The sequence below is a fragment of the Anomaloglossus baeobatrachus genome, chromosome 9, assembly GCF_048569485.1.
Source record: "Anomaloglossus baeobatrachus isolate aAnoBae1 chromosome 9, aAnoBae1.hap1, whole genome shotgun sequence".
Classification (NCBI taxonomy): Eukaryota; Metazoa; Chordata; class Amphibia; order Anura; family Aromobatidae; genus Anomaloglossus; species Anomaloglossus baeobatrachus.
In genome coordinates, this window is record NC_134361.1 from 166,203,485 (window position 1) to 166,214,934 (window position 11,450).

The window sequence follows — 11,450 nt, forward strand, 5'->3', positions numbered from 1 at the left end:
TTTGTGTTTGCAGAATACACTTTTGTTAATGCATTCTATTTTGTTAACAGCAGTTATTAACACGGGCGAAGCCGGGTAGTACAGCTAGTATAATAATAAAATTGTAACCTGTGGAGCGTATTGGACAACTTTTTATGATTAAATAAATAAATGGGGGAAAAAAACAGCGTGGGGTGCCCCTTATTTTTCATAACCATCAAAGGCAAAGCAGACAGCTGGAGGCTATTATTATGAGGCTGGAAAGGCCCATGATTATTGGCTCCTTCTTAGACTAAAAGTAACAGCCCGCATCCACCCCAGAAGCGGCACATCACATTAGATGCACCAGTTCTGGCTCTTTGCCTCAGCTCTTCCTGATTACCCTGGTGCGGTACAGGCCAATAACCATGGGCCTTCCCAGACGAAAAATAGCAGCACTCAACCACCCCAGAAGAGGCGCATCACATTAGATGCACCAATTCTAGCGCTTTGCATGGTTCTTCCCTGGCGTGGTGGCAATCAGGGTAATGGTAGTTAGGGTTAATGGCACCTGTGTAGTGTTAGCTGGCATCAAGCCCAGGGATTAGTAATGGAAAAGTATCTATCAGACATCGCCATTACGAACCCAGTAATAAAAAATGATACACACGTAAAAAATACTTTATTAAAATAAACACTTTCCATCATTCAATACTTTACTAAAGAAAAAAAAAAACAGCAGGACCACCATAGTCCAAGGAATCTGCCATATTCCACAAATGGAAGCCTGAAAACATAAACATAGAGAAATAAAAACAAGACACAGTCCTTTGTTCACCAATTTATTAAAATGCAAAGTTCCCACCAAAGTCTGACATAGTCCAGTGCTTCCCAGGACGTTTCTCCACAATAAAAGACTATGGAGGCTCAGAATAAGGCTCAGAATGAGGCTCAGAACGAGACTCCATAGAATTTGAGAAGCAGCCGCTCCCGCCTCTTGCCGCGCACAGCGAAACCCGGCAATTCTGATGAATGGTAATGTCAGGAACGTCACTTATATGCAGTTGTATACCTTCTATGTCCCCCAAAATGTACTCGTGCCCCTTTTCGTGTTCCTACACAATAGCAATGTCCCTTTTTGAACACAGTCAACTTGGAATTGTTTCGCCTTTGTGTTCCTACACAGTAAAAATGCCCTGTGTGTGCCCTACACAATAATAGTTCTTCTCTTAGGGCTGTACAATTATACTACACCCTATGTGCCCCCTTTAGTCCCCAATACTGTTGTAATGTCCCCGAATGTTTACCCACACAATAATAATGGCCCTTTTTTCAGCCACATTAATTGGTATTGTTTGTCCTTTGTGCTCCTACAAAGTAAAAATTACCTCTCTGTGCCCCTATACAAATGTAATGTCCCCTTCCATCCCCCAACACAGTAGTAATGTCCCTCTTTGTTTCCCACTTATACTACAACATCTATCACAGGCAAAAGCTGCCCCCTCACTTCCTCCCAGCATGCTCTGCAGTGTGGATCTAATTTGCATATTAAATTATTGCACCAGATCTCTTATTTTTTCCCTAATTAGTTTTTTACAGTTTGATTTCTTCATTAATAGGATATTACCTAAAATCTTTCAGAATTTACTGTAAAAAAATAAATAAATTAAAAAAATAAATAAAATGATGTCCCTAAGTTAAAATTTCCCATTTTTTTAGGCCTATATATAGCGGTCAGGTCGGATATCAGTTTGAGCTTGCTTTCGCAGCACATATACTTTGCTTTTGGCAGCACATTTACTAAACTTGGTACGATACAAAGAATATCAGCATGGCCCCTGCGCAAGGATGACACGCAAATTCGTGAAGCGTTCCATATTTTGACTCATTTATTAACGCAAATGTATTTTTTTTTCGTCAATTTTTGAGGTAAGAACATTTCTGGCCTTGTTAACCCCTTCAAGCCATGGCCATTTTGCTTTATTTCCTTTTCGTTTTTCGTCCTCTTCTTCCAAAAGCCCTAACGTATTGATTTTTCCACGTGAGGGCCGTTTGTTGTACTTTTGAATTACATCACTCATTTTTCCATATAATGTACTGGAAAATGGGGGAAAAAAAATCCAAAAGTGTAGAAATTGTAATTAAAAAATGAAATTCCACAATTTAGGGGGGTTTTTTTTGCTTTTTTCCTGTCACCACATTTACAATTTGGTAAAAGTGACCCGGCATTATGATGCCTCAGGCCGGTGCGAGTTCGTAGATACAAAACATGTATACTTTTACTTTTATCTAAAGGGTGAAGAAAAAGCAGAAGTTTGTTCAAAAAAAGAATAGCGCCTTGTCGCCATGTTCGGAGACCTGTAGCATTCTCATTGTTCGGGATCTGGGGCTCAGTGACGGCTTTTTTTTTTTGCGTTTTGAGCTGATGTTTTTAATTATACCATATTTGTATATGATGATTTGATCGCCTGTTATTGCATTTTAGGGCCATGTTGCAATGACCAAAAACCATCATTTTGTCATCTGGAATATTTTTTCTCGTTACACCTTGTACTAATCAGATTAATTGCTTTTATATTTTTATAGCCCAGGCATTTCTGAACTCAGCAATACCAAATATGTGTATTGTTGCACCCCGGGGCAGCCGAGTTGCTCGGATCCGGGCAATCCGTGGCTCGAGGGGTCCCAGATCCAGGGGCACGTCGATCAGTTTTTAAATAAAATGGGAAACATAATAAAAATAGTCCGACTACGCCACACGCGGTGCGCTTCTAGGGGTGGCATGGCCACCGCTGCCGTGCTTCCCTGGGGGTGATGGATGGGGCAGCGTGGATGGTGAAGCCCTACGCGAGCAGGGCTTTTCCCCAGGGGTAGGTAGGGGTTAATGTGGAGGTGCAGTGAAATACCTCAGTCCAGACAGGGGAGTGCAGTTTGGTCGCTTTACTTACATCTGGGTTCGCAACCTGGGGACGTGCTGGATCCCAAGTGCGCCCGAGTCCTGTGTCCCTGTGCCAACTGACCTGGTGCCACTCGCCTACCGATGCACTTGTGTGTGTGTGTGTGGGGGTCTTCCCTGGCGTGGAGCACTTGGAGGTCCTCCTGGTGACTGGGTCCTGCCGCAGGCAGTTTGGACTATTTAAGGGAATATGTCCCGGTCCTCCCTTTGCTGCTTATGCCTCGGATGTTAATGGTGGCAGATGAGTCCTGAAAACCCACCCACCTGGCAGAGAATAGACGGCTTGATGTCCCGGTCTGTTCTCGGATCTGCACCCCGTGCGTGCAAAGTACTAGGAGCCCTGGATTTCCACTCCCACAGTATTCCACTGTCCCTGGAGCTTGACCTTTCGTTCTCCAGATACTTTCTCCCCTGAGTGGCTGCTGTTTCTACTCAGGTCTTGGCAGGGTCTTTGCTACTTTCACTGTGTCTCAAGATTCCTTTGTCTTGACACCTTTACTGACAACTCATTCTCCTCCTTGCGACTGCTCACTTTCACTCTCTCCAGCCCGCTAACTGACTTCTCCCACTCTCCCCAGGCCATCCACTCCTCCCCCAGCTCTGATCTCTCCCTACCCAGTTGTCTGCCTGTTAGCTCACAGTGCCCAGCCCTGTCACCTGGTTCTGTGGGAGTCTCCCGCCCTGGTTTTGGAGTGTATGTGTCCTGGTGTGCTGGTGTGTGTGTACTGACTGGCACAGTTATGTAGGACCCGAGCTGTTACAGTTATGTTACTTTGTTTTGTGACACCTGGTTACCTCAGGGGTGTCTCAATTTTGTTTTGTTTTTTAGTTTTTTAATTATTTTGCTTTCAATGAGGCAAAAGGGGGGGTGATTTGAGCTTTAGCTTTTATTTTTTCATATTTTACATAATTATTTATTTCTTTAATATTTTTTACTGATTTTACTAGTTGCCCTAGAGGACTTTATGACTGTACACTGCGATGGCTTTTCCTGTTCAGAGCGGTGCTGCAGCATCGCTCTGATCAGGAGAAATCCTGGTCTCCTGAGAGTGCTGGCATTCTGTTGACTCTCACAGGAAGTGATTCATGACAGCATAAGGAGTAATAATCTGACCCCGAGCTGTCATGGAAATACAACGGCGCCCCGTAATCGCATCACGGGGCCACTGACGGTGGCGGGAGCAGAGTTTGACAGTGTGATCTAAAGGGTTAACACACGCACGTCAGCTGATCAGATCCGCCGGAGCCCATGGTAACCGCACTGACACGACCAATGGCGTACTGGTGACGGGGTAAATAAATAAATAAATTAGTTGATTAAAAAACTGGCATGGGTTCCCTGCTATGTTTGGTAACCAGCCAAGGAAAAGCAGACAGCTAGGGGCTCATAGGCTGGGAAGGTCCATGGTTATTGGCTTGTCCAAGCCTAAAACTAGCAGCCTGCAGCTGCTGTAGAAGTGGAGCATCACACTAGATGCTCTAATTCTGACGCTTTGCCCAGCTCTTCCTGATTGCCATGGTGCAGTGGCAATCGGAGTAATGGTAGCTGGGGTTGATGTCAGCTGTGTAATGTCAGCTGGCAGCAACCCAAGGGGATAGTAATGGAGAGGCGTCTATCAGGCACCCCTATTAATAACCCAGTAATAAAAAAAGACAACATACACAATTTAACAAAATGATTTATTAAAATAAACACTTTCCATCATTCACTACTTTATTAAAACAAACAAAAAAAAAATAGCAGGACCACCGTAGTCCAAGGAATCCGCCATAGTCCACAAATGGGAACCTGAAAAAGATAAACAGAGAGAAATAAAAACAAGAGACTGTCCCCTGTGAGCCACTGTATAGTATTAGTAGCCCCATGTACAAACGTAATGCTTATCAATGAGCCCCTCTACAGTAGTAATGACCTGATGTACAGTAGTAATGACCCCTGTGTTCCCCAGTACATGAGTAATGCCTCCTGTACAGTAATAATGCCCTCTGTGAGCCCCTGTACAATTATAATGCCCCTGTACAGCAGTAATGTCCCATTGTACAGTAGTAATGCTCTCTGTGAGATCCTGTACACTCGTAATGCCCCCATGTACAGCAGTAATGCCCTCATTCACAATAGTAATGCCCCCTGTACAACAGTAGTGCCCCCTTGTGCAGTAGTAATGCCCCATGGTCAGTAGTAATGCCCACTTGTGACCCCATGTACAGTAGTAATGCCCCCTGTACAGTAGTAATGCCCCCTGCACAGTACTAATGCCCCCTGCACAGTAGTAATGCCCCCTGTACAGTAGTTATGCCCCCTGCACAGTAGTAATGCCCCCTGTACAGTAGTAATGCACCCTGTACAGTAGTTATGCCCCCTGCACAATAGCAATGCCCCCCTGTACAGTAGTAATGCCCCCTGTACAGTAGTTATGCCCCCTGGACAGTAGTAATGCCCCCTGTACAATAGCAATGCCCCCAAGATCAGTAGTAATGCCCCCTGTACAACAGTAGTGCCCCCTTGTGCAGTAGTAATGCCCCATGGTCAGTAGTAATGCCCACTTGTGACCCCATGTACAGTAGTAATGCCCCCTGTACAGTAGTAATGCCCCCTGCACAGTACTAATGCCCCCTGCACAGTAGTAATGCCCCCTGTACAGTAGTTATGCCCCCTGCACAGTAGTAATGCCCCCTGTACACTAGTAATGCCCCCTGTACAGTAGTTATGCCCCCTGCACAATAGCAATGCCCCCCTGTACAGTAGTAATGCCCCCTGTACAGTAGTTATGCCCCCTGGACAGTAGTAATGCCCCCTGTACAATAGCAATGCCCCCAAGATCAGTAGTAATGCCCACCTTTGGACCCCATGTACAGTAGTAATGCTCCGTTGTGCAGTAGTAATTTCCCCTGTGAGCCCCACTACAGTAATAATGCCCCCCTGTACAGTAGTATTGCCCAACTGTCACCCCATGTACAAAAATAATGCCCCCTCGTACAGTAGTATTGCCCCCTGTGAGGAGCCTCTGTACAATACTAATACCTCCTGTACAGTAGTAATGCCTCTTGTGAGCCCCTGTAAAATTGGAATGCCCCCTGTGCAGTAGTAATGCCCCATGTACCTTAGTAATTCCCCCGTGTGGCCCTGTACAATAGTAAGGCCCGTTGTACAGTAGGAAATAGGCCCCATGTTCTCCCAGGATCCTGTGCGGCGGCGCGGATCTCATTTGCATATTAATTAGTGACAAATTATTACTTATTTTTTCCCTGATTACATTTATTACACTTTAACTGCAACATTCATAGAGTGCTACCTAAAACCTTTCAGAATTAACTGATTTTAAAAATAATCTCCCTAAGTTAAAATATTTACTTTTATAGGTCTATATATAGCGGATACGTCGGATGGCAGTTTGTGCTCGCTTCGGCAGCACATATGCTGAAATTGGAACGATACAGAGAAGATTAGCATGGCCCCTGCGCAAGGATGACACGTATAATCGTGAAGCGTTCCACATTTTCACGCATTTCTCAACCCCAAGTTTTTGTTCCCCTCATCTCCCAACATTTCTGGCCTTGTTAACCCCTTACATTTTTTCGCTTTTCCTCTCCTTCTTATTCCAAAAGCCATAACTTTTTTTACTTTTTCGGCAATATAGCTATGTTTGGCCTTGTTTTTTGAGGGAAAACTTGACCTTAATACAATTAATTTATAAATTTATTCATTTAGATAGCGCTATTAATTCCACACTTTACATACATCAGAAACACTGTCCCCATTGGGGCTCACAATCTAGAGTCCCTATCTGTATGTCTTTGGAGTGTGGGAGGAAACCGGAGTACCCAGAGGAAACCCACGCAAACACAGGGAGAACATACAAACACCTTGCAGATAGAGTCCTTGGTGGGTTTTGAACCCAGGACCCCAGTGCTGCAAGACTGCAGTGCTAACCACTGAGCCACCGTGCTGCCCGTGACTGACATCTTTGATTTTACTTTTTTTTTTATTTTATAAAGTAGTGGAAAATGGTAAAAAAAAATTCCAAGTTCGGTGAAATTGCTAACAAAGTGCAAGTCCGCATTGTTTTGGGGTTTTTTACTTTCCATGTTCACCATATGGTAAATCAGACTTCGCAGCATGATTGCCCAGGTCAGTACGAGTTCTTAGATACCAAACATGTATAATTTTTTTTTTTTATTTAAATGGTCAAAAAAAATTCAGAAATATGTAAAAAACAAATAAATTTACCTTTTCGCGATATTTTCCAGGACCGTAATGTTTTTATTTTTGGGGGATCTGGGACTATGGGAAGGCTTATTTTTTGTGCCCTGAGCTGACTTTTTACTGATAAAACCGGGGGTAGATATGTGTTTTATTACAATTTAGGCTATGTGCACACGTAAAGTATTTTGTGCAGCTCCACTTCTGCATCTTTTTGCAGGAAAACACGTTTTTGTACAAGGTTGTGCACTTGCACTACATCGGATTCCCTGGACTATGTCAGATTCCCTGCACTACGTCAGACCTGCCTGGGTTTTTATTTTAAATATATTGGTGAACCAGGGAAAGAGTTGGAGAGTGGGGTTTTTTCAAATAAACTATTTGTGTGTGTTTTTTCTTTTTACTTATCGGGTTAATAATGGGGGTGATTGATTGACGCCTCTTCATTAATAACTCCTAGACTTGATGACAGCTGACATTACAAAGCTGACATCAACCCCAAAAATATATTACCCTGATAGCCACCGCACCAGGGCAATCGAGAAGAGTCAAGCAAAGCTCCAGAATTGGCGCATCTAATGTGGTGCAGAAATTCTGGAGTGGCTGCGGGCTGCTATTTTTAGGTTGGGAAGGGCCAAATAACCATGGGCCTTCGCAGCCTGATAATATCAGCCCCCTGCTTTCTGCTTTACCTTGACTGATTATCAAAAATAGGGGGAATCCCACGTAATATTTTAAAATTATTTATTTATTTATTAGGTTAAACAAGACTAAAAACATTAGAAAAAAAACAAAGAGAAAATTGCATGAAAAATACCCTGACTATAAATAAATAAATTGCAAGTGCTAAATAACAGGGTACTTAGTGTATACATTTTTGCAAAAAGGTAAAAAGCTGTCTCACCTCGTCAAGGTGTACCCATCTGAGACAGTCCCTAACCTACTGAAGTTAAAAACATTATCAATACCTGACTTGTGTCATGTCAAACTCCAATATGAATGGTGGCAAGTGGTCAGCTGTGTCCCAGATTAAATACACAGTGAAGTGAGACGCAATTAGTTGTTCAGTCTCAGTATTAGGAGGGCTGCGCCCCCAACTTGCAAAAAAGCAAGAAAACATACAAAAAACACAAAAAAACTGAGCTGAAACAATGTTCAGTAAACATGCAACATTAAGCATGTGAATTGCAGCCTTAAGACTAGAAAAAAACCAAAGAGAAAATTGCATGAAAAATACCCTGACTATAAATAAATAAATTGCAAGTGCTAAATAACAGGGTACTTAGTGTATACATTTTTGCAAAAAGGTAAAAAGCTGTCTCACCTCGTCAAGGTGTACCCATCTGAGACAGTCCCTAACCTACTGAAGTTAAAAACATTATCAATACCTGACTTGTGTCATGTCAAACTCCAATATGAATGGTAAAGTGGTCAGCTGTGTCCCAGATTAAATACACAGTGAAGTGAGACGCAATTAGTTGTTCAGTCTCAGTATTAGGAGGGCTGCGCCCCCAACTTGCAAAAAAGCAAGATAACATACAAAAAACACAAAAAAACTGAGCTGAAACAATGTTCAGTAAACATGCAACATTAAGCATGTGAATTGCAGCCTTAAGGCTATGTGCGCACTAGAGCAAAATACCCGCGGATTTACCCGCGGATTTGCCGCGGAAATTTCTTGAGAAATGTCTGCAATCTTTGTGCAGACATTTCCCATGAAATTCTATGAGAAAAAAAAATTGCTGTGCGCACTGTGCGGATTTTTCTCAAGAAAATTTCTTGAGAAAATTTTCTCGTGAAACTTTCTTGAGAAAATGTGCATGTCCATTAATTTCCGCAGGTACCGGGGGTATTCCGGGGGTAATCCGCAGGTAGCAATGATGTGCGGTATACCCCCGGAATAGCTGCGAATTACCTGCGGGAATGTTCCTTCCTTTCGTGCGGATTGCAGGGAAGTGATGTCAGACCGGATGAGGAAGTGCCGACATTTTCTATTGAAAATGGCGTGGTACAACAGAATGACGCTAGATGTAAGAAGATTAATCGAATTGGTAAGTATATGCACCCAAACACACACTGACACTTATTAAAGAAAAAAAAAAAAACGTGTGCTCCGCTGTTTTTTTTCCCGCCCGACCAAAGTAAACACACAGCGGGTGGCTGGTATTCACAGGCTGGGGAGGACGAGGGCTATGGCTTTTTCCCCCCTCCTCCCGCAGCCGTGAATATCAGCCAGCGCTGCCCCGAGACCGTGGCATCGATCAGATGCCAAAGTCCCGGCGTGTCACCGGCCCTTCCCGGTTGCTGTTGCAACGGGGTAATGAAGGAGTTAACGGCAGCCCATAGCTGCCGCTAAGTCCACAATTAGTAATGGCAGCGTCTATGACACGCCATTACTAATCGTGCAGTGATAGTTAAAAAAAACATGTGAAGCCCCACAGGTGTTGTGTCGGTGCATTACCTTCAGGGACTCCACTCGGCTGGATCTCGTCACAGGTAGGGAATCTTCTATTTGTCGTGACGCCACTCTCAGTATTGCGGTCAGTGGGGACCGCCACTGCAGGTTGAGGGACGCCTGGGGCTGATGGTAAGTGCAGTTAGTTGGAATAGCCTCCTGAGAGTGAGGCAAGCCCCAGGGCCCTGTGTAGGTGCGTAGTACCACAAGGCGCAGAATAACTCCACACACGCAGGATGTCTTTCAGGGGTTTTACTCACTTCAGGTGGCAGGGTGAGTAACCCGGGCGTAGCTGGGATGAACCAGGCGGGAACCAGGTATCCTTCAGGCTGACTTCTGATGGTGACTACCAACTCGCCTTCCTTAGCCCTTGGTGGTTTGGGGTAACCCCGACTTTTAGTCCCTATGGGGGTCACCCAGGGAAGTTGCTGAAGCCTCTCTCCCCTTCGTTTGCCGTTTGCTTGTTGCCTGGGCCAGATCACTCCAGCTGCTTGCCTCCTGTGAACTGTGGGCCCTAACTGTGGCTACGTGGCTGCGGCTTTTAGGTGTTGTGGTGTGGGCTTTAAGGGCCCCACACCGGCAGGTTTAGCAGGGAAAGGTGGATCTATCCCCGCTCCGGGATCTGCCGCCCGTTTGGGCCTGGTTCTCCCTAGCAGTCTCCTTACTTCCCACTCTGTGCTCTCTCTCTAGCTGGAGATGGGTTTCGGGTAGCCCTCCTAGGTGACCGTTCTCCCCCGTCGGTAGCCACTGCGCGGACGCTGTCAGACTACAGCAGCCCACGGGATCTGCTCCTCACTCGAGCTCCCTGGACTCTGCACTAAGCCGGCTCACTGCTCCTCCTCTCCTGTTCTTGCCTACGCCACCTAGCAACCAGGCTCTCTTACCACACCCCTTGAGTGGAGATGGAGGCTTTTGGCCCCCTCCACTATTCCAGTGGAGGTGAAGGCTTTTCCCCCTCCTGGGATCCCCAGGGGTCCTCTCAAAGGTACATGTGTGAGACCTGATCACTATGCGCCTGTGTAGTCACACCTCGGTCAGCCTTCTGGATTACCTGTATTGTACTGTCCCCAGCATGGGTGCAGTACTCAGTGGTGCCTGACCAGGTCAGGGGCGCCACATTCCCCCTTAGTTATCACCAGCACGTCCTCGGGCTGCAAGACAACATTTTAAAATGCATAAAACATTAAAACATGTAAAACATTTTTAAAAGCACCAGGTACCATACATCACCACCCTCCACCCACAAGTCCGTTAACCCACCCTAAACCCTCTCACGTTGGCCGCGCCTTCAGCCACTTCTGGCAGGATGTAGAGGCGGCTTTCATGGGCTGGTGGTTTCAGGGTATACCTGGCCTGGTGGATCCGCGCCTTCAGCCTCTTCTGGCAGGATGTAGAGGCGGCCTCCACAGTTGGTGCTGACCAGGTACCCTCTTTGTGGTGGAGAGCCAGGCCCCATAAACAGGCATGCTCTCTGGTCGCAGGTAAGCCAAGGCCCTATATACGGACGTGCTCCCTGGTTGCAGACGAGCCAAGCCCCTAAACAGGCTGACTCTGGTGGTGGTGGTGCCCTCTGGTGTAACTATTTACACTGCGAGAGTTTGTGGCTATAGCCAGTTCATAGCCTTAAGGTTCATTTCTCACATTAGTTTATGTGGGCACATTGCTTAAACATTAAAACGTTGCAAAAACTTCAAAACTGGTAACGTGCTTTACTTTACATGAGCTTTATGCAGATTCCTCTTCACCAGGGCTTGGGCCTGTAGGGCTGCGGCACCTGTTGCTTCCTTGACCTCTTTCTTCATCTGTGGTAGTCTCATCAGTAGGTTCTTTGTCTTTTCTTTCTTTATCGCTGTCTTTCCTTTCTTCTTCTTTAGGACATG

The 11,450-nt window shown here is 45.3% G+C and overlaps 2 non-coding genes across 2 annotated transcripts; both read left to right on the top strand.

The window, feature by feature from the left end:
• Positions 1 to 1,737: 1,737 nt before the first annotated feature.
• Positions 1,738 to 1,841, top strand: LOC142253810 (U6 spliceosomal RNA). The gene has a single exon (XR_012726843.1). It is a non-coding gene; the product is annotated as a U6 spliceosomal RNA (small nuclear RNA).
• A 4,467-nt stretch (positions 1,842 to 6,308) lies between these two features.
• On the top strand, positions 6,309 to 6,415 carry LOC142253782 (U6 spliceosomal RNA). Its single transcript, XR_012726817.1, has one exon. It is a non-coding gene; the product is annotated as a U6 spliceosomal RNA (small nuclear RNA).
• The last annotated feature ends 5,035 nt before the right edge of the window (positions 6,416 to 11,450 follow it).